The sequence below is a fragment of the Canis aureus genome, chromosome 20, assembly GCF_053574225.1.
Source record: "Canis aureus isolate CA01 chromosome 20, VMU_Caureus_v.1.0, whole genome shotgun sequence".
NCBI classification, from domain to species: domain Eukaryota; kingdom Metazoa; phylum Chordata; class Mammalia; order Carnivora; family Canidae; genus Canis; species Canis aureus.
In genome coordinates this window covers 49,012,781-49,033,056 of record NC_135630.1, presented here as the reverse complement: position 1 = coordinate 49,033,056, position 20,276 = coordinate 49,012,781, and the positions used below count along the sequence as shown (strand labels likewise).

Sequence of the window (20,276 nt, the reverse complement as noted above, 5' to 3'; positions counted from 1 at the left end):
CATATATTCCTTGATTGGTTTCAGAAGGAATGAAGGTTTACAATAACATATGAAATACAAATGTAAGTAAAATAAAACAAAAGAATAAGACAATCTAGACAAAAGGAACTTTAGGGGGTAAAAATAAAATGAAGCCGAGTAAGCCATAGATCCTATCTTCTTTCATATAGTGCGAAATGCATATCTTAGAATGATGCTCATCCCTGAGACCACAGAGATGCCATTGTTCTCATCTTCATTTGAGAAATCTTATATTGCTTACCTCTGTAGCTAATATTACTTCATCCCTCTAAAAATGTTATAATGGAAATAATTGTTGGGCTCTTCTTTTGGATGATTTTATCTTTATGTATATTCCAAGTGAGCTAATACTCTGGATTTAATAGCTCAATAGACCACAGAAGATTGTTTATAAATCAAGCTGAATTTCAAGGGAATTATCCACATAAACATCCCACGAATCAAATAGAAAAGAAAACTTGCTGTCCACACTGAGGGTGGTCTATGCCAGCAGAACACAGATGAATGCTTCTTGTAAAAGTGCATTGGGAGTTTCTTCATAAAAACAAACACTTTTTCTGGGGTAGATATCTATTTGGAGGAGATGAAAAATGATTGTGGTAGTGCAATTAGAGTGTGCAAATTATATTTTGCATTATGCAATATTTGAATTAGCTATTGTTTGAAGGTAAAAATTTCCTCTCCATGAGAGGTCAGACACAGGTAAACTTGTTTTACTAAATCAGAAGGGAATTTCAATTGATATTCCTGAGAAGTAAGAAAAGCAGTGCAAAGATTTATTGAGGAAAGTGTTCAGTTGATAAACGACAACATTTATTTATAATTTGAGGATCTGACCCAGATGACACTCATTAGCTCAGCTTGTATGAATCCAATTAGTTTCATAAATTTATTATTTGTTCTGATATCATTTGTAAAAGAATTTTATTATAGTACTGGAAATGAGATTTGTTTTAAAACAAATCTGAAATATTTCCTTAATTATGCTATTTTGCTTTCTCTATAAAATTCTGGATATCTCATTTTCATATAGCAGGTGTATAGATTGTAATCCTAGTAAATAGCTTTTGGTATGATAAAAAACTCATCCTTTGTATTTAAGGTGAATTTTTGGAAGCATAGGAGATACCAATTTACTGATTTTATTTTAATCATGTATCTTATTTACCATACCATACGCCCTCTCCACTGATCTTAGTAATAAGAGCCAAAACACTCATTGAGAATTTCCTATATTTCAGGTAGTGTGCTATTTGCATGGATTCTCCTTTTAATATTCATGGCTTAATAAAATATATTCTATTACATTTACCATTTGGAAATGAGGAAATAGAACTTAGCAATTATACATGATGTATTTTTCTATGGATAGATACTACTAAAATGAAGAATAACTACATAAAGCATAATTAGAGATTTTATTTATTCTTAACTACTATTTTATTCTTCCTTTTGACTTTGGTGCTATTTGAAATGTTATTATATTCTTTACTATTCACATAAAAGCTGTTATTACTTTCCTTAGTAAAATTGTATTAGAAAACAGATGGTCCCAAATACCTATCTTAAACTAAGTCAGAAAACATCTTAAATGTATTTGAAGAAAATATCTCTATATTAATAGATACCAAATATAAATTGATTTTCCTTTTAAGGAAATTTATATATATTTTTTCTTTTTCTTTTTTCTTTCTTTCTTTTTTTTTTCTTTTTCCATATATATTTTTTCTTATAAGCTAGTTTTTCTCACTAAACTCAATTGTTAGTTAGGCGTCATTCTGATGCCACCATCTGATACTATGAAGACTATGACTACAAGAGATTCATTTTTTTTTTAATTGGCTAAAATATTTAAAAAGAGATTGTCATTGAGAAATGTCTAATATTAGCTTAGGATGCAGCATCGAAACATATAAATGAAAAGTTGTCAACTACTAAGTTGTCACTCTTAACAAAAAAGGTATCTTTTCTATTTAGAATCACTGGAAAAAAAAAAAGATATGTTATGGTAGTTTTCAACCTATTTCCCTGATACTTCAAACAAAAGCCATTGAAGTAGGGAGAGGCATACTCTGGAAAAGATGTGAGCCCTTCTTCCTTATATTGAGCAGAAAAGCTCCACTTAATTTGTCTGATTAATAAACATTTACCAGCGTTTTTCAAAATGTATAATGTTATTCATTCTCTTCAACATTAAAAAATATTTGCCATTTTTGCATGGTTCGTGATACATAGGTTTCATGATACATGATACATACATTCTATATAATATCAATGTTCCTTATACACTGTATTTTTAATCATCAGTCCACTTTTAGCATAAAAAAGCATACATGACTGAGTGAGAAAATAAATTTAATTTTTCAGTATTAAAACTATTGAGTGGTCATCCAGCTGATTGAACAATTGAATTATGAGCGTGCTCATATGCTTTTAGGTAATGGTATGCATGCTTACTGAATAGTACTCTAGTGTTCTGAAGTATGTTTAAAAGTGAAAACTTTAAAGTATTTATTTTATTAATTTATAGGAAAATAGAATGGAATCGGACTTTATTATGACCCTCAATGTTGTAAATTCCTTGGAATAACTCTTAAGTCCACTGATTAGAAAATGATGATCCGGATAATGACAGTTTTATTTGCTGTCCTCTGCCTCATTGTATATTTTTTTCTAGCATTCAAGAGCTTACAAGATAATATTTATTTTCATACTTAATCCTTGCAATAATGAGGAAACTGAGGCTCACAAAGTCTCACAAAGTTTGAAATACATTTCAAAACAAAACAAAACCTAACTAAGCAAAAGCTACATTATTTAAATAGTGAACATTGTATGTAGAAACAATTTTAATTTAAAAAGAAAAGTAATTTGCCCACATTTGTTAAAACATAGAAAAAAGAAAAACAAGGCAATATTGACTAGAGACATACATGAGTTCATTAAAACTTTTCTCCTTCTGGCCACCTGGGTGGCTCAGTGGTTGAACCTTTGGCTCAGGTCATCATCCTGGGGTCCTGGGATCAAGTCCCACATCAGGTTCCCCTCAGGGAACCTGCTTCTCCCTCTGCCTGTGTCTTTACCTCTTTCTCTATGTCTCTCATGAATAAATTAATAAAATCTTAAAAAAAAAACAGCCTTTCTCCTTCCAAACATGCACCACCCCACATGCACACATTATTCTGTCATTTTGTTCAAATAAATGTGTATTACATTAAAGTATTTCTTCAAAATTACTGTCCTCTTGAAACTTTCCTCCATGTCCACTTCCAAAATTAACCTAGCAATTTAAATCTTCACAAGAAATGCATGAAGATCTCATATATTACTATCTTGAAGCATTTGTTTTTCACTTGCTAATGAAGTCAATAGAATACACATGTCTAAATTTGTGATTATTCTGGGAAAGAGGGAGGTTTAGGCTTCATTTTATCCCCACATGTAGAATGTGTGTTTGTGAAACAGTGTGCCTGTATTGGTGGAAGGAGGTTCAGAAAAGTCATGGAGAGAATCTGAAATTTAAGATACTATCCATGCTCTGTGATGCCCCATTCTATAGATTTGAAGCAAATAGGCAAGCAGTCACTGTCACACCAAAGGAGTAAGTAAAGGACAAAGCATTAGGAATATGAGGTAGGTATGTCTAAACAATCATCATCTAAAAATTCTGAAGGTAAGAATCACAACACAGAAATGTATATATTGGTGTAAGAATGAAGGGCGTCCAAAGGTACAAACTTTCTGTTACAAAATAAATAAGTCATGGGAATATAATGTATAACATGGTGACTGTAGTTAATAATACTGCATTGCATATTTGAAAGTTCCTAAGAAAGTAGATTTTAAAAGTGCTTATCACAAGAAAATAAAATTTTGTAACTATGTAAGGTGACAGATGTTAACCAAATTAATTGTGATCATTTTGCAATGTATAGAATTATCAAATCATTGTTACATAGCTGAAACTATTTACCAACTATACCTATACCAATAAAAAAAATTAAAATAACAAAATCAAAAAGTTTCATAACTAGAGGGTTTGTAAAGGTTGTTATTTTTTCTGATTATTAACCCTAGAAAATGAGGATCAGGGCATTGAAGCAGGCATCAAATAAGGCAGAAAAAACAAAGCTATGCTCATACTTCTTTGCTATCTTTTCCTGATAGACGTTATTGTTAAATAGTGTAAATTGGGAAAGTTATTGTTAAATATTATTGAAAGATTATTTCAGCATTAGAATATTATTCTGTTATCTATTTTACTTTAATCATGAAAATAACAATTAGGTAGAAATTTTATTTTAATCACGTTGGTGTCCTTATTACTTCCCATAGTTCTGGGCACATATAAGATGCTTCATGAATGTCTGTGATTATATGTAATGATCAGTGAATTACATGCATCCACCAAAATTTTCATAAATTTGAAAATTGTAACATAGGATATTTAGATAGAACAGAACTATTCCTCCCTCATTTTGGGTCCCAATAAAATAGATATCAGATATCAAAGTAAGACAAATATTCATTACAGACATTTCAAAAAATTTAGAACTGAGAGGGAGGTGGGATGGGGACCTATATCGAAAATCTCAAGCCTAATGAGGGGCTCTTCCTTGGGAAGACTGAAAGAGTTGAAATGTGCTCTCGATTACTGGGATATCCAGAGGTCTGAGGCCAGCTTTAAACCAGAGAAAGCTAAAGCAGGCAATGTGTGTAGGATACAGGGGCTATATTAGGATAATTCTCTTCTCCAAGAATTTGTCAGGGTAAGAGATATGTGAGTATTTTCTTTGGGACTGATGTGGGCCCTAAAACAACAATAGAACCCCAGAAGGAGGAAGGTGGATGAAAAGAGCAGTTTTCACTAAAAGCTGAGGAGGTGTTTACAAGTCACCACTAGGAATTCAAATGCATCTTCTAGAGTCAAGAGATCTGCATGAGAAAAAGCATCCAATCACACCAAGAGCCCAGAATAAGTATACCTCAAGGCAGTGAGTCATCCGTAAATATCCACCTGTTGAGTGAGAACAAAGCCAATGGAAATAGAACCTGATCAATGAGGGACTTACCTCTCTTACCTCTCAGCACACTTCCTCTCCAAACTCTGACCTTGGTGGGCTTGAAACAGCTAGCAACTGGGGAGATGGGTGAGGAGGAAACATAAAAAAGGAGACAGAGGAAAAAGCCAGAAATATCACCTATGCCGCTTCAGATTTAGGCCGAAGTAAGGCCTCAATTTAGAGGGAAGATTTCATACTGAATTGATTTTGATTGGTATATTGGACTAGAAACATTAATTTCTGAAGTGAGAAGTATGTGTGACTTAGCATGAAGACCATGCTGTCTGACACACCAAAGCTGGACATTTTAAGCAGGAACAAAGGATGATTAAACCCACCCGATTCCTAATCCTGGTGGACCAGTTGATATTAGAATATTGTCCCTGCCAGTTTATTTGTTTGATTTCTATACCAGAGACCACATTTACCAATGGCTCAAAAAAAGGAAAAAAAAATTACAGAAATGCATATATTGGTGTAAAATCGAGCAACCATAAGAAGATGAATTCTGAGAAAAAGAAACAGTATAATGTGGAAACTTTCTCTTTGATCCTGTTCTCTACGAGCTGAAAAATATCTCATGGATGGAAAAGGGACGGGGAAAAAATCTTGTCTTTACCCAAATTGTGTTGCTTTTTTTCTACTTTCTTGAGATGGTGAAAATCTAGATATCCCGTGGGGATTTCCCTAAATGGGAAGGAAGAATGACAGTTAAAGAATGTTTGAGTGCATTTGATACTAAGCAAGTACAGGAGCCAGTCTTTGGGCCAAAAACAGCCCACTGTTTTTTGAGACAGAGACAGAAACATCCAGAAATGAAGGAATTCAGACAAGACAAAACGGTGGTCTTCAAAGATACTGAGCGGTGACATTACTGGTCCTGATAATTTCGGGGGAAAGCAAATCCCTGAAAGCAAATAACAGTTCGTTTAGTAACCAGAGAGATATATTTGCCCTTTTATCTCTACCAAAACCAAATACTTGAGGTTTCTTTTAAGATGCAATAGAACCACTGGGTTTATACACACCTGATGAATTACTGAAAACTACATTTGAAGCCAATGAATTTAAATAAATAGAAAAATGCTTTTTTATACAGAAAAAATAAAGGCCTAATAGAAATGCTTGATAAGGAAGATTTTAGTATCTGGTTCCCTTTCAGATGAGGTCAAATTCCTGTTGTTCCCAAGATTGCAAATCCGAGAAACCACCAAGGAGCCAACACCAATGCAAGTGCATGAGGGTTTATTAACAAGCTCAGCTTGGGTCCAAGTCCCTGCTCCCCTGTGTCGGGTATACTTGGACCCAAGCTCGAGCTTGCAAATAAACCCTCATGCACTTGCATCGGTGTTGGCTCCTTGGTGGTTTCTCAGATGCGCAATCTTGGGCACAACATTCCTTGTCCTGGATATAGTACTCTTAGGAACACCAATTCTGTCTCAAACATTTCAGTTTCAGGAAACAATTTGTAAAATACCTTATTAAAATATTCAACACTGCTTCTAACATAAGACATAATGAATGCCTTTAGGTACAAAGGAGCTCTTATTTTTTTCTGACAAAGCTTTGGGGAGATTTTTGTGCTTTATCTCTGTACTTCAAACTTGAGTTACATTATAAGTTTTTATGTGTGTTTGTGACGGACGAATGCTTAGCACATATAGTTCATATTGCTATATTCTTGTAACATTCAATGTGGCCAATTATGATTATGGCCGCAGGCTGTCTACCTGATAGTGTGATGACACCTTCAAAATGAAAATTGATTTATCTTACTCAGAAGTGTTTTCCTCAAGAGAATTTCGTGGGATAGAGTGGGCCAAATTGGCCAATGGGTAAAGTGCAGCTTTAGAAGGAACTCGTTTAGTGCAGGTATCATCTTTTAGAGACCTATAGGATTTAATCATCTCCCAGTGGTCCTCCAAAGACACTCAAGCAGAGGCTGATGGTCTGAACTTTTCCTGGCCAAGAAATGGCTAATCTAAAGATGGACAATTCTCCCATATTTGGGTGGCCTCAATATGGGGCTGTGTAGTAAATCCATCTCACAGTTGGAAAGTATATGGTCCATTGTCCTGGAGTGTGATACCTAATCTCACAGTGCCCCATGCACTGCAATCTTGTCATCACTGAGGCTTTTTGGTTCTTTCCTTTGAAGGTAGATACATCAGCTCTTTCAGTACAGAAACCTAAAAGAAAAGAAAAATGAATAGAATACACCTATGCATTCCTTTCCCTTGAAAAAGCATGAACAAGGTCAAACATGTTCCACATGACATGTTCTAGCATCTTATAAACTGCATTTTCCACTTGAAATTCAGGTTGTCAGTGAAACAACTGTCATTTGATTTAGAGTAACTTTTAACTTTCCTCACCTTTGTTTTTTATATTTTTAATGACCTTGGAGTAGTAATATAAAATAATATAAATTCTACATAAATCTCCATAATTCTTTTTAAGTTTGTTGCTTTTCAAATATGTATTTCGGTTTAAGACTTTTTTTTTTTTTTTTTTAAGCAAGCAAACTACCACAACACAAATGCAGGGGGAAGTGTAAAGACCTTGGATTGGTACTTTAACAAAAGCTAAATGTTAGGAAATAAACTAATAGAACCCAAGGACAAAGAAATCCAGAAAATTAGTCAAGTGTCATGCAAAAACAGACTTGAGGTTTGGGTGTCATTTGAACTAGAATACTTATATCTCCTCAATTTCCTGCTTTAGGCATGCAGCCTCACCGTGACCTGCTGTATGTGATTTTTTCTTTTATGTGATTCTTTTTGATGGAAATTGTTTTATATCTCAGATATATTCATTTGAGAAAATGATATACAGCATGACATACTTCAGCAAAAGAAGAACTTTTAATAATTACAAAATATCAATACTTTCCTTAGTAGCCATTAATTTAAAAGTTAGTTTCCGTGGGGTTGACCAGTAGCTGAACGCAACCTCATATTTTTTTTCCTCATATATTTCCAAAAACAAACATGGATTTATATCCAAAATATAAAAAGTGTTAAATTTATTAAGTGTATTTGTTTGTTTTTATTTCTTTATAGTGCAAATATCATGTTCACTTCCAGTAAGGATATCTTTATTTTATTTTTATTTTTTTAATAAATTTATTTTTATTGGTGTTCAATTTATCAACATACAGAATAACACCTAGTGCTCATCCCATCAAGTGCCCCCCTCAGTGCCCGTCACCCATTCACCCCCACCCCCCCCTCCTCCCCTTCCACCATCCCTAGTTCATTTCCCAGAGTTAGGAGTCTTTATGTTCTGTCTCCCTTTCTGATATTTCCCACACATTCCTTCTCCCTTCCCTTATATTCCCTTTCACTATTATTTATATTCCCCAAATGAATGAGAACATATAATGTTTGTCCTTCTCTGATTGACATACTTCACTCAGCATAATACCCTCCAGTTCCATCCACACGTTGAAGCAAATGGTGGGTATTTGTCATTTCTAATGGCTGAGGAATATTCCATTGTATACATAGACCACATCTTATTTATCCATTCATCTTTCGTTGGACACCGAGGCTCCTTCCACAGTTTGCCTATTGTGGCCATTGCTGCTATAAACATCGGGGTGCAGGTATCCCGGCGTTTCATTGCATCTGTATCTTTGGGGTAAATCCCCAACAGTGCAATTGCTGGGTCGTAGAGCAGGTCTATTTTTAACTCTTTGAGAAACCTCCACACAGTTTTCCAGAGTGGCTGTACCAGTTCACATTCCCACCAACAGTGTATGAGGGTTCCCTTTTCTCCGCATCCTCTCCAACATTTGTGGTTTCCTGCCTTGTTAGTGTTCCCCATTCTCACTGGTGTGAGGTGGTATCTCATTGTGGTTTTGATTTGTATTTCCCTGATGGCCAGTGATGCGGAGCATTTTCTCATGTGCATGTTGGCCATGTCTATGTCTTCCTCTGTGAGATTTCTGTTCATGTCTTTTGCCCATTTCATGATTGGATTCCTTGTTTCTTTGGTGTTGAGTTTAATAAGTTCTTTATAGATTTTGGAAACTAACCCTTTATCTGATACGTCATTTGCAAATATCTTCTCCCATTCTGTAGGTTGTCTTTTAGTTTTGTTGACTGTATTCTTTGCTGTGCAAAAGCTTCTTATCTTGACGAAGTCCCAATAGTTCATTTTTTCTTTTGTTTCTTTTGCCTTTGTGGATGAATCTTGCAAGAAGTTACTGTGGCCGAGTTCAAAAAGGGTGTTGCCTGTGTTCTTCTCTAGGATTTTGATGGAATCTTGTCTCACATTTAGATCTTTCATCCATTTTGAGTTTATCTTTGTGCCTGGTGCACGAGAGTGGTCTAGTTTCATTCTTCTGCATGTGGATGTCCAATTTTCCCAGCACCATTTATTGAAGAGACTGTCTTTCTTCCAGTGGATAGTCTTTCCTCCTTTATCGAATATTAGTTGACCATAAAGTTGAGGGTCCACTTCTGGGTTCTCTATTCTGTTCCATTGATCTATGTGTCTGTTTTTGTGCCAGGACCACACTGTCTTGATGACCACAGCTTTGTAGTACAACCTGAAATCTGGCATTGTGATGTCCCCAGCTATGGTTTTCTTTTTTAAAATTCCCCTGGCTATTCGGGGTCTTTTCTGATTCCACACAAATCTTAAAATAATTTGTTCTAACTCTCTGAAGAAAGTCCATGGTATTTTGATAGGGATTGCATTAAACGTGTAAATTGCCCTGGGTAACATTGACATTTTCACAATATTAATTCTGCCAATCCATGAGCATAGACTATTTTTCCATCTCTTTGTGTCTTCCTCAATTTCTTTCAGAAGTGTTCTATAGTTTTTAGGGTATAGATCCTTGACCTCTTGGATTAGGTTTATTCCTAGGTATCTTATGCTTTTGGGTGCTATTGTAAATGGGATTGACTCCTTAATTTCTCTTTCTTCAGTCTCATTGTTAGTGTATAGAAATGCCACTGATTTCTGGGCATTGATTTTGTATCCTGCCACGCTACCAAATTGCTGTATTTGGTACAATCTTGTTCTAGCAATCTTGGGGTAGAGGCTTTGGGTTTTCTATGTACAGTATCATGTCATCGGCGAAGAGGGAGAGTTTGACTTCTTCTTTGCCAATTTGAATGCCTTTAATGTCTTTCTGTTGCCTGATTGCTGAGGCTAGGACTTCCAGTACTATGTTGAATAGCAGTGGTGAGAATGGGCATCCCTGTCTTGTTCCTGATCTTAGGGGAATGGCTCCCAGTGCTTCCCCATTGAGAATGATATTTGCTGTGGGCTTTTCGTAGATGGCTTTTAAGATGTTGAGGAAGGATATCTTTAGACACTGCATTCATTACTGGTCCTCAGGGAGGGCAAAAGAAGCTTAATTTTCAGGATATGTTCATTTCAGTCTTCAAAGACTTACCTGAACAATCTCTGATAATTCAAAAGAATTGGGTTGCTAAACACAGCACTATGTAGTTTTTTCAGTATTTAATTTAAATAACAAACATTATGACATCTAATACTGCACCTGGAACCTAACAAGTATTCAGTAAATGTTTGCTAAATGAGGAGGAATAAAACAGAATTAATTGCTTCAGTTTCCTGGCCTTTTTCAATCTAGAGAAAAAAAGAAACTAGATGGTTACCTAAATCAAAGAGACAATTTTAGCCTGAAAATGTTTTTTTTTTTTTTAAAGATTTTATTTATTTATTCATGAGAATACACAGAGAGGAGAGAGAGACAGAGGCAGAGACACAGGCAGAGGGAGAAGCAGGCTCCATGCAGGGAGCCTGACGTGGGACTCAATCCCGGGTCTTCAGGATCACACCCTGAGCTGTAGGCGGCGCTAAACTGCTGAGCCACCTGGACTGCCCTAGCCTGAAAATGTGTTTGGATTCTGAATTACTGGATTTTAGGAAGTATTTCTGTATGTATTTTCCTCATTTAACCCTGCATTGGATTAATGATTAAAAAAAGACTCAGTTTAATGATCACATATGAATAAACATGGATTAATTTGGTAGAGTCTTTAAAAAAACTTTAGTTTTTAGAGCAGTTTTAGTTTCTACATTTATAGAAACCCCCTGAAAATTCCCAAGATATCTTATCTATCATACTGTATTTATTGGTTAATAGTCATTTTTTTCTTTAACATTTATTTTATGCTTGGTGGATGGCAGACCAGGTCACTGTTTTGTACAATGCCAGGGACACCACTTATGCTCCGGGGAATCCTATTTACATAGAGTGCAATGGGATGGAGTTGTTCCATGTGGCCCCCTGGTGCCAGACACTATTCTAGGCACTGGTAAAGGAATAGTCAGCAAAACAGACAAAAGCCTGAACTTTTGAGAAGATTATAACTTCTTACAGGGGAGGCAGTCAAGCATAAGTTAATAGACCATAGAGCATTAGAGTTGCAAGCACTGAGGAGAAGACTAAAGCAGGCGGAGATACTGAGAGGGCAGGAGCTAGCAGAGAAATTTGGGATTGGTGTGAAAGAGTTCTCTGAGAAGGATTCGGGTAAAGTTGTGGAAAAGTTCTGTGAGTGAGTGAGTGTATGTGTACATCGTCCATTGTTATATAAAGTCTGAGAAGGTCTCGGAAAGTAGAAACGGGTTATCATTGGTTGTTTCTCAGATACAACTGAGTCTTAAATGAAGTATGTTGCACTGCACATGCAACTCAAGAGTATCGGATGAAAACAGGGCAGAGCTGAAAGTCAATGTGGAGCCTGTCAGAGCCACTGTGGCATAAATTAGTTCAACTGTTCATTACATTTTGTGAAAAATACGAAATGTCAAACATAAATGCAAAGTAGAAGGGATGCCTCGAAAACAGGCATAAAGGGACATGTCCAAGGCACACCTGGATGTTTGTAACCCTAATTACAAAGGACTGGTTAAAGAACTTGAAAGCAGCAAGAGAGAACAACAGATAGTCTACCGATACAGGTAAGGCGGCCTAATGAGCAGACTTTTAAGTCAAAAATGGATATAATTGAATAATATGAAATACGCATTTCTCTCTCTCAGTTTCTCAGGAATACAAGGGAACAGGATTACTTGTCGGTGGAAATTAGTCAAAAAGGACAAAGCAGAAGTGGGATTAACCATTTACTTGGCATTTCCTTTAAAAACTAATAGAACTGAGAAAAATGAGGATTCTCAAAACTCCAGGTACATAAATTTGAGTCTTCATGACTTTGTATTTACTCTCAAATATAAAAGAAGAAAGAAGAAAAGAGATCATGTCAAAAAGAAGGAATAACATTTGATTATATGGTTCTACGTGATTTAGCCATTAGGCAGACAGATGAAAATACTTGTTTTTTTTTAAGATATTAAATGTAAAGTGCATGAAATTGCAAGCTAATAGTAATAATGATATAACAACCCAAACAGCTACCAGTTAATGTGCACTTAACTCTGCCAGGTACTGTGCTAAGCACTTTACACACATTATATTATTTAATCCTCGTAGGAATCAATGAGGCAGCATATAAAACTAAGAAATTTTGAAAGGATGACTGCTTTACGAGGGTATCAGTGAGAAGAAGCACAATGAGTTATTCTAAAAATTAGAACATTAACTATAACCAAGAAATTAATCCAATAAGGGATTCTTAACTCTTTCTAGTAAATAGAAAGTGAGTTATCAAACTATTTCATGAAAGCCAGACTTCTCAATGAATTTTAGAAACAACTAGACATTTTCTTACAGAGCTGGAGGGTTGGAAAAAAAAAAAAAAAAAACAGTGCCAATGACAAATGAGAGCAGTGGAGTTTAGATAAAATTAATGAGGACGGGCTTGCTTCAGGCTCTTTTCTGTCCTGCATTTCTTTTCACCTGGTGTCATTATGACCTATCCCAAAGATAGCATAATCATATCAAAAAGTCTACTCAATTCCTATTTCCATGGATACACAGTAGACTACCAGTGTCTTTTTTAGCTGCTAGTCTGAAACTGCACCAAAACCTTTCATGAATGCTGATGCTGAAATTTTGAAAAGATAGGAGATTGACTTTAAGCTATTAAATAATTTGGTTTAGCTTCACTGAAGCAAAAATATAAGAGCTCTAAAGTTGCATGTGGGTTTGTTCACTTCTATCTTGACATTGGACAGAAATATGATAGAAAACTCTGTTTAGAAGTTATTATGTCAAGGGAACATATTAGTTGACCTACAAAAGTTTCTTCCAGCACTTTGTGATGTTTGATAACGAGATTTGACAAGTAGTATGTGGCTGAATTTGTTAATAGACTCAGAAAATATTTATTAGCACCTATTTAGAGCAAGGATGTGTTGGTGCTGTAGGGCAAGCAAATGCAATGTACGTGGCAACTTCATTGTCAGTGTGCCCTTCTGGAAATCATGTAAGTGCTTGGCATCACTGATCAGAGATGTAAAAAAAAAAAAAAAAATTCTTCTTGAATATTCATTCAGAAATGAATGAAATGTGTTAGTTTAAAGAGCTTTTCTCTGGGTTATTCAGTTTCTCTAGGGCAAAAGGCCATCTCTTGGCTGGGATTGCCCAGGTGGGGATTGTAATTTGCCTGGATGGCGATTTTCCTTGAAGGTACCTAGGGCAGGTTGCTGAGGTCCCCGGTTCCTAATGCATGTTTCATGAAACTTTTCAGCTTCTGTCTCTCTTCCTCCTTCCCCTGTGCTTGGCCCTTCTAGAAGGCCACATACACTGTTTGTAGACACTCACCTAAGCCCCACTCTTTACTTCCTGCTTTCATGTTCTGGGATGCCTGAAGCTCTGAGAGCCTCAGCTGACCTGCAGAGCTAATTAGCTCACATCTTGAAGATAGTTACCTCTATAGGCACATAGATTCAACTTCTTTATATAGTCACTTATCATTTTCCCATCTTTATTTCTAAAATTTCGCTAAAAACTTTCATCCACTGTTGCTTCCCCCTCCCATTCTCATCATAAATATCTTAATTTATTTTTCTTTCTTTCTGTCATTTCCCATGTTTGGGAGAGGAAGTAAACATCAATATACTTCACTTACTTGGTAGTCTCTATATAATAAGTATTCAATAATTTATATGATAGTAGATAACTGAAAAAAATTGCAAAATATAGGCTATCTACCTTAGTCATAAATGAGGAAAAGATTTTTCATCTCTTCTCTTCCTTTCTTCCCTACAACAGACTTGGTCTTCTTGCTTTTTTATTTGTATTCTCTATTTTAATCAACATTCTGTTCGTGGAGTTAGCTCTTACTCCCTTTTGTGAAAGTGGGAATTTGTTGTTATGACTGAAATGAATATAGATTCTTCCCCACTAGCCAGAAATATAGCTGTTGTGGTGCTTCCTGTGAAACCATGTTATTGGTAGGAACTATCCCCTCACTCTCCTAATCTGCACACAATGAGGTCAGAATATGACCTCTTAATTATGTCATGCTAAGTATCCTGCCATTAGTAGGTATTATGCATGTGCATCTATGCATATGGTCAGTAAGTCACACTGTACAGGTTACAGGTCATTATTGCATGTCATGGATAGAGGTAGGAGAAGTAAAAGGCTAGGAATCAATAGGAAATAAATAAGGCTGTTTTGGCCTCTCCCCTCTTAACAACAAACAGCAGTCTAAATATGACAAGAGTCATTCTAAAATGATATCAAGAGTTTCGGCCCTGGGGGTACGATTACATAGGATTGCGGTTATAGGCATTTATAGGCAGAAGACAGTCTCTCCATCTCAGGGAGTCTGAAATAAAAAAACAAAACAAAACAAAACAAAAAAACAGATGAAGTTGTTTCAGGACCTGGTCAGCATTAGAGATTCAACAGACAGAGATCCCAGTCTCAGATCATATGTCCTTTTAAGAACTAACAAAGAGATCAAGGTGGACTCTGATCAGATATGACATGTTAAATCTTGATGGGTAAGGTATCTCAAACAATACAAAACCAAGACTATAAGATCATTCTTTGATAGTACCGTGGCAGTAGGTGTCACCTGAGGAAGAAATCTCTAGACAGGTGCAGTTGTGTAGTACTTAAGAACATTACCTACTTCCCAGTCACAACTGCAAATATGGTGGTTCAGATGATGCACAGTTCTCCATCTATAGTTCAGTTTATAAGGTTATCTCCTTTTCCATGAACAGTCTCTACCTCCACAAGGGCCAGAGACCTGGCCACAAGATGCTCCCCAATGAAGAATATTTCAGGCAAAGAGAGAATTGAATTGGTGTCTTAGCATATAAAGCTCAAGTTGCAGAGTATCTTGTCACAGAACGCTTTCTGGATCTGGGCTCCAGTCAGAACTAGAGGTCTTAGGAGTTGCTTACATAAATATATAGTTGCATACTAAAACCAGGATTGCCTACTCTTTCCTAGTGGCGGGTGCCTTAAGATGCAGCAATCAGTCTCACTTTAGAGAAGATCCCCCAGCATGCCTCAGAACAATAGACTACTAGAAATTTCCCTGATATAACAAGACCCTGAATTTTCACAAGATTTAATTCCTTTTGACATGTAAGTCTCTTGATATGGTACCAAGACTACTGGCTACTACCTAATGTCATTCGGTCTAATTAATAGAATGTCATTTACTTAATGGATAAACTCAATATTTTATAAGATACCAAGACATTAAGGTTCTTTGGGAAAATTGTATTACAATGAACAGAAAAGCTAACATAGTAGTTCAGAGGTAGGGCATCACATTGCGCTCTCCATTTTATAAGCCAGACTGCGTCTAATAGTCTTTACTACCACCAAGAAACAGAAAGGTCTTCCAAGTCAATTGATGGTGGGTAAATTGATCTGGTAAAGATATAATATCTGGAATGATAATTCCAGTTGGCCTTTTCATTTTATTAAGTTTTCAGTAATACAAACTTTTCCCTCAAAATTCATGAAGGATTCTTGCATTTTTGCATTATGCAAGGAAAAATAAATTGAGGCATGGTAAAAATTATCACTCTAAGTCCTTCAAGAATTTGATGGTACTTTAATTTCTGTAAGTTCCCATGGCATGAGATGGGCATTGTTTTTCTATTTTGGTGATGTTAAGGGATAAAATGAAGCTGCAGAGGATGATTCCAAGGACGTTTTTGGCTTTTCCCACTAAAATATCTCTTAGTAATATGAGGATTTGTTTGAGAGTGAAGTATGTCTATCTGGAGTATACAATATGTTATCTGATCTATATATTTCCTCTATTTGCTATTGTAATTTTTCAGATATTAATAATTCACAATCAGTTGCCAAAAAAGCATGAGTTTTTATTGGTTATTTTTTTTCTCAGATTAGTTAACTCTGGTGAAAGGATACATAACCTTCTGGAGAAGATTTCTAACAGAAATTGTAACTGTATTCCTTAAGTTGACCTAGCCTTTCCCTCAATCAATAGATTTTAGTTCTATGACTGGTTTAGATGTGAGAGCCAAGTGGGAAGTTTATAATCCCACTGTGATAACTAGAGTCAAGTTTCTGCTTCCAGTCATAGAAACTGTTCTTATTATATGTATCAAGGAACACCTTTGAAAGCTGCCCACCTATTTCATTTCAACTGATCAACAGTATCATAAAGACTGCATAATGGTACTGTAGTCCTCTAAACTCAAATTAATGTCTCTAATCTATTTCTAAGTAAAAGGAAACAGCTCCTTAGAAATTCTTAATTCCATGATTACAGCAGGAAACATGCACTATTAACATGTGCTATTATAATTGTTGCTATTATTTTTATTCCTATGTGATTAACATCAATTCATTGCTGTCCTATTGTACCTGCTGCCCATGATCACTACCCTGGCGATCACACTATATACCTTACTTTGAAAATAGAACTGCTTTCATTTGTGTAGAATAGCTTGATTCTCAATGACATGAGAACAATTACTCATTTCCTGTATTGCAAAATGCACATTCAGCTGGGTCTGAATAACACAAACAATATTATAATACTATTGACAAACATGATAAAGGAAAATAGTTTAAAACTGTTTTTGAAAGATTGTTTTCATTTTGTTTTTAAATCTCTATGCTATTTTGACTTATGACAGACTTATTTAATTTACTTTAATTTTTATAAATTGCATTTAAATTTTTAAAAATATTTTATTTATTTATTCTTAATGGACATAGAGAGAGAGAGAGAGAGAGAGAGAGAGAGGCAGAAACATAGGCAGAGAGAGAAGCAAGCTCCATGCCAGGAGCCTGACGTGGGACTCGATCCCTATACTCCAGGATGGCGCCCTGAACCAAAGGCAGGTGCCAAACCGCTGAGCCACCCAGGGATCCCCGCATTTTAAAATTTAATTGTTTTACAATTATGTTTATTTACATAGGTTCAACAACACATCTGAAATAAAGATTAACAATGAAATCTCTTGAAAGAATCTGCAATCTTTAGAGAAAAGATTCTATCCCTGACCATGCCACCTCACTGTTACCATTCTATATGTAAATATAATTATTTTTCATTTCTCAATGGCTTATTCTTCCATGTTTTAAAATTTTCGTATTAAGGTATCCATATAGTGAAATTCTTTTTAGTGTAAAATTTTCAAATTTTGACAAGCACATACAGTTGCATAATCACAACAGTCAAAATATAGCATCCTCTCCTAAGTCCCTTTCATGCTCCTTATAGTCAAACCCACAACCAACTCAGCCTCTGGCAACCACTAATTGGTTTTATGTCTTTATAGTTTAATATTTTTTTCAGAATGTCATAGAAATGGAATCTTGTAGTATGTAGACTATTAGAGCAGGGTTCTTTCACTTATCAGAATGAATATGGTGTTGATTGTTGTTGTATATATCAGTAGTACATTTCTTTTTTATTGTTATGTGACATTCCGTTATAGAGATGTACACTTATTTATTTATTTAAATTCAATTAGCCAACATATAGAACATCATTATGTTCAGATGTAGAGCTCAACAATTCATCAGTTGCATACAACACCCAGTGCTCATCACATCATTTGCCTTCCTTAAGATCACCCAGTTACCCCATTCCCCCCACCCATACCCCTCCAGCAACCCTCAGTTTGTTTCCTATAGTTAAGAGTCTCCCATGGCTTGTCTTCCTCTCTGATGACTTCCCATTCAGTTTTACCTCCCTTCCTCTATGATCCTCTGCACTGTTTCCTATATTCTACATATGAGTGAAACCATACATTAATTGTCTATCTGATTGACTTATTTCCCTCAGCATAATATCCTCCAGTTCCATCCATGTCAATGTAAATGGTAAGTATCCATCCTTTCTTGTGGTTAAGTAATATTCTAATACATATATATATATAATATAATATATAAAATATTTTTCTTTTTTGGGTATTAAGCATACTTTACAAGTATTATAAAGCAAATTTGTCTTTAAAATATCATAATTTTATTATTTATCTAGTAATTAAACTATTAAATCTTTAATATGATATCATCCATATTATATTTAAACATCATCTATTTTTATTTTTTATTTCTTTTTTTAAGATTTTATTTATTTTTTCATGAGAGACAGAGAGAGAAAGAGGCAGAGACATAGGTAGAGGAAGAAGTAGGCTCCCCATAGGGAGCCTACTTCAGAATCCTGGAATTCCGGGACCACGCCCTGAGCCAAAGGCAGACACTCAACCACTGAGCCACCCAGGTGTCTCATCATCACCTATTTTTAATAAAGGAGTAGAAAGTGCTGTAACTATAGCATGTTATTTCCTTAAGAGAAATAAGTAGAAAGAATAAATCCTGAATAGAGCGTCTAAAATTGTTGGATAATTCATGACATCACCTTATTTTAATTGCACATTAGACATTATATGACACTCATTTTAACCTAAATCATGATGAACATTTTCACACATGAAAAGGAGCTGTAGTAGCAAAATCTCATTTTATACATCGGTAATTTGAGAAGTGTCATCTGATTAGACTTGCAGAGTGAACAACAATAAAGGCCCAAGTTTCCAGCTTCTATATAACATCCATAATTCTCCTCATATTAACATTTTAAATTCATCAGAATCCCAGCATTCTTGTCACCTGTGTATGACACTTTCCTTTTAAATTAGAATAAGTGTGTGGCACTTTCCTTTAAAATTATAATAAAAACATTGTTAGATGTGCAGGAGAAGGAGATAGATGCTTTTCAGATCAACATGCAAATTCCCTGCCAAAGAAGATTAAGTCTTCACATTTGTGAATTCCTTTCATCAGGCTCTTACAGGCTCATCTTACAAGGGTATATGACTGGAACTTCTTTGGGGATGTTTGACCACATGGAGATTTGGATTATCCTCCAAGTGTATAATCAATAGTAGCATAGATAAGCTGAGAAGTCACAAAAGTAATTTTGGAATTCACCCTCAGTCGTCCAACCATTCACTAAAAACAAATACACAAACATTTATGTAGGATTCACCATAGACTAAACTCAGTTCTAGACATATAAAGAGTCAGAAACAGTGCTAGTAGGTCTTTATTCATGTAGAGTTGATCATTCATTGTCACCTGATTTATCAAAACTCATCTCTTTCCACAGACATAAGGTACATAAGATACATATATAGATACAGGACTAGTTACCCTGCAAAGTTGTGTTAGGGAAACCACACATAAGGAAAGCAAATTTGAAGGAAATTTCATTGCTGCTTTATGCAATCTGATTATAATGGGCCTCATTCTCTCTCTACAAGAAAATAAACAAGTTACTGGTGTTTGATGAAATCTATATATTGGTCAATCTTTTTAAATCTAGAGATATATATTTTTTCATATTAAATTACACCCCCAGCCTGATTCTTCACAAAATAGGCAATGGGGCCATACGTATTATTGAAGGCATAATGATGATTCATTGTTTTTGTTTTTATAAAACAAAAAATAATTTCCTATAATTTATAACAAATTAGGAGTATAAGCAACTCCATTTTAAGAAGCAGCAATGTGTTATCTTTTACATGGTATCAAAGTTTTTGACAAAGCTAATCAACCAAAAAATAAAACAACTAATAGACACCTGTCCCTCCAACAAACCTAGCAAATTAAAGAGTTTCATTAAAACCAGTGTCAAATTAGGATGTTTGGCCCAGAAACAAAACAACTTGTTTTCAAAGAAGAGAGGTAATAACCAAGTTTGGGAATGGTCTCTACTAATTCTCTCTCTCTGAAAAGTCAAATGGTTTCTTTCCTTATAAAATGTGCAACTGGATAGATGT

At 35.2% G+C, this 20,276-nt stretch overlaps 1 protein-coding gene across 31 annotated transcripts in view; it reads left to right on the top strand.

Annotated features, from left to right (window-relative positions):
* LOC144291790 (uncharacterized) overlaps positions 1-20,276 on the top strand; it is a 186,377-nt gene that overhangs the window by 103,670 nt on the left and 62,431 nt on the right. For 24 of the 31 annotated variants that reach the window (XR_013359317.1, XR_013359311.1, XR_013359313.1 and 21 more), the window contains one exon: positions 18,272-18,309. The exons of 5 other annotated variants lie outside the window; for them this stretch is intronic. The gene's annotated coding sequence lies outside the window, so the exon portion shown is untranslated. Of the gene's footprint in view, positions 1-12,113; positions 12,258-15,441; positions 15,580-18,271; positions 18,310-20,276 lie in introns of all 31 variants that reach the window. 2 more of the 31 variants (XR_013359298.1, XR_013359299.1) reach the window with 1 other exon arrangement.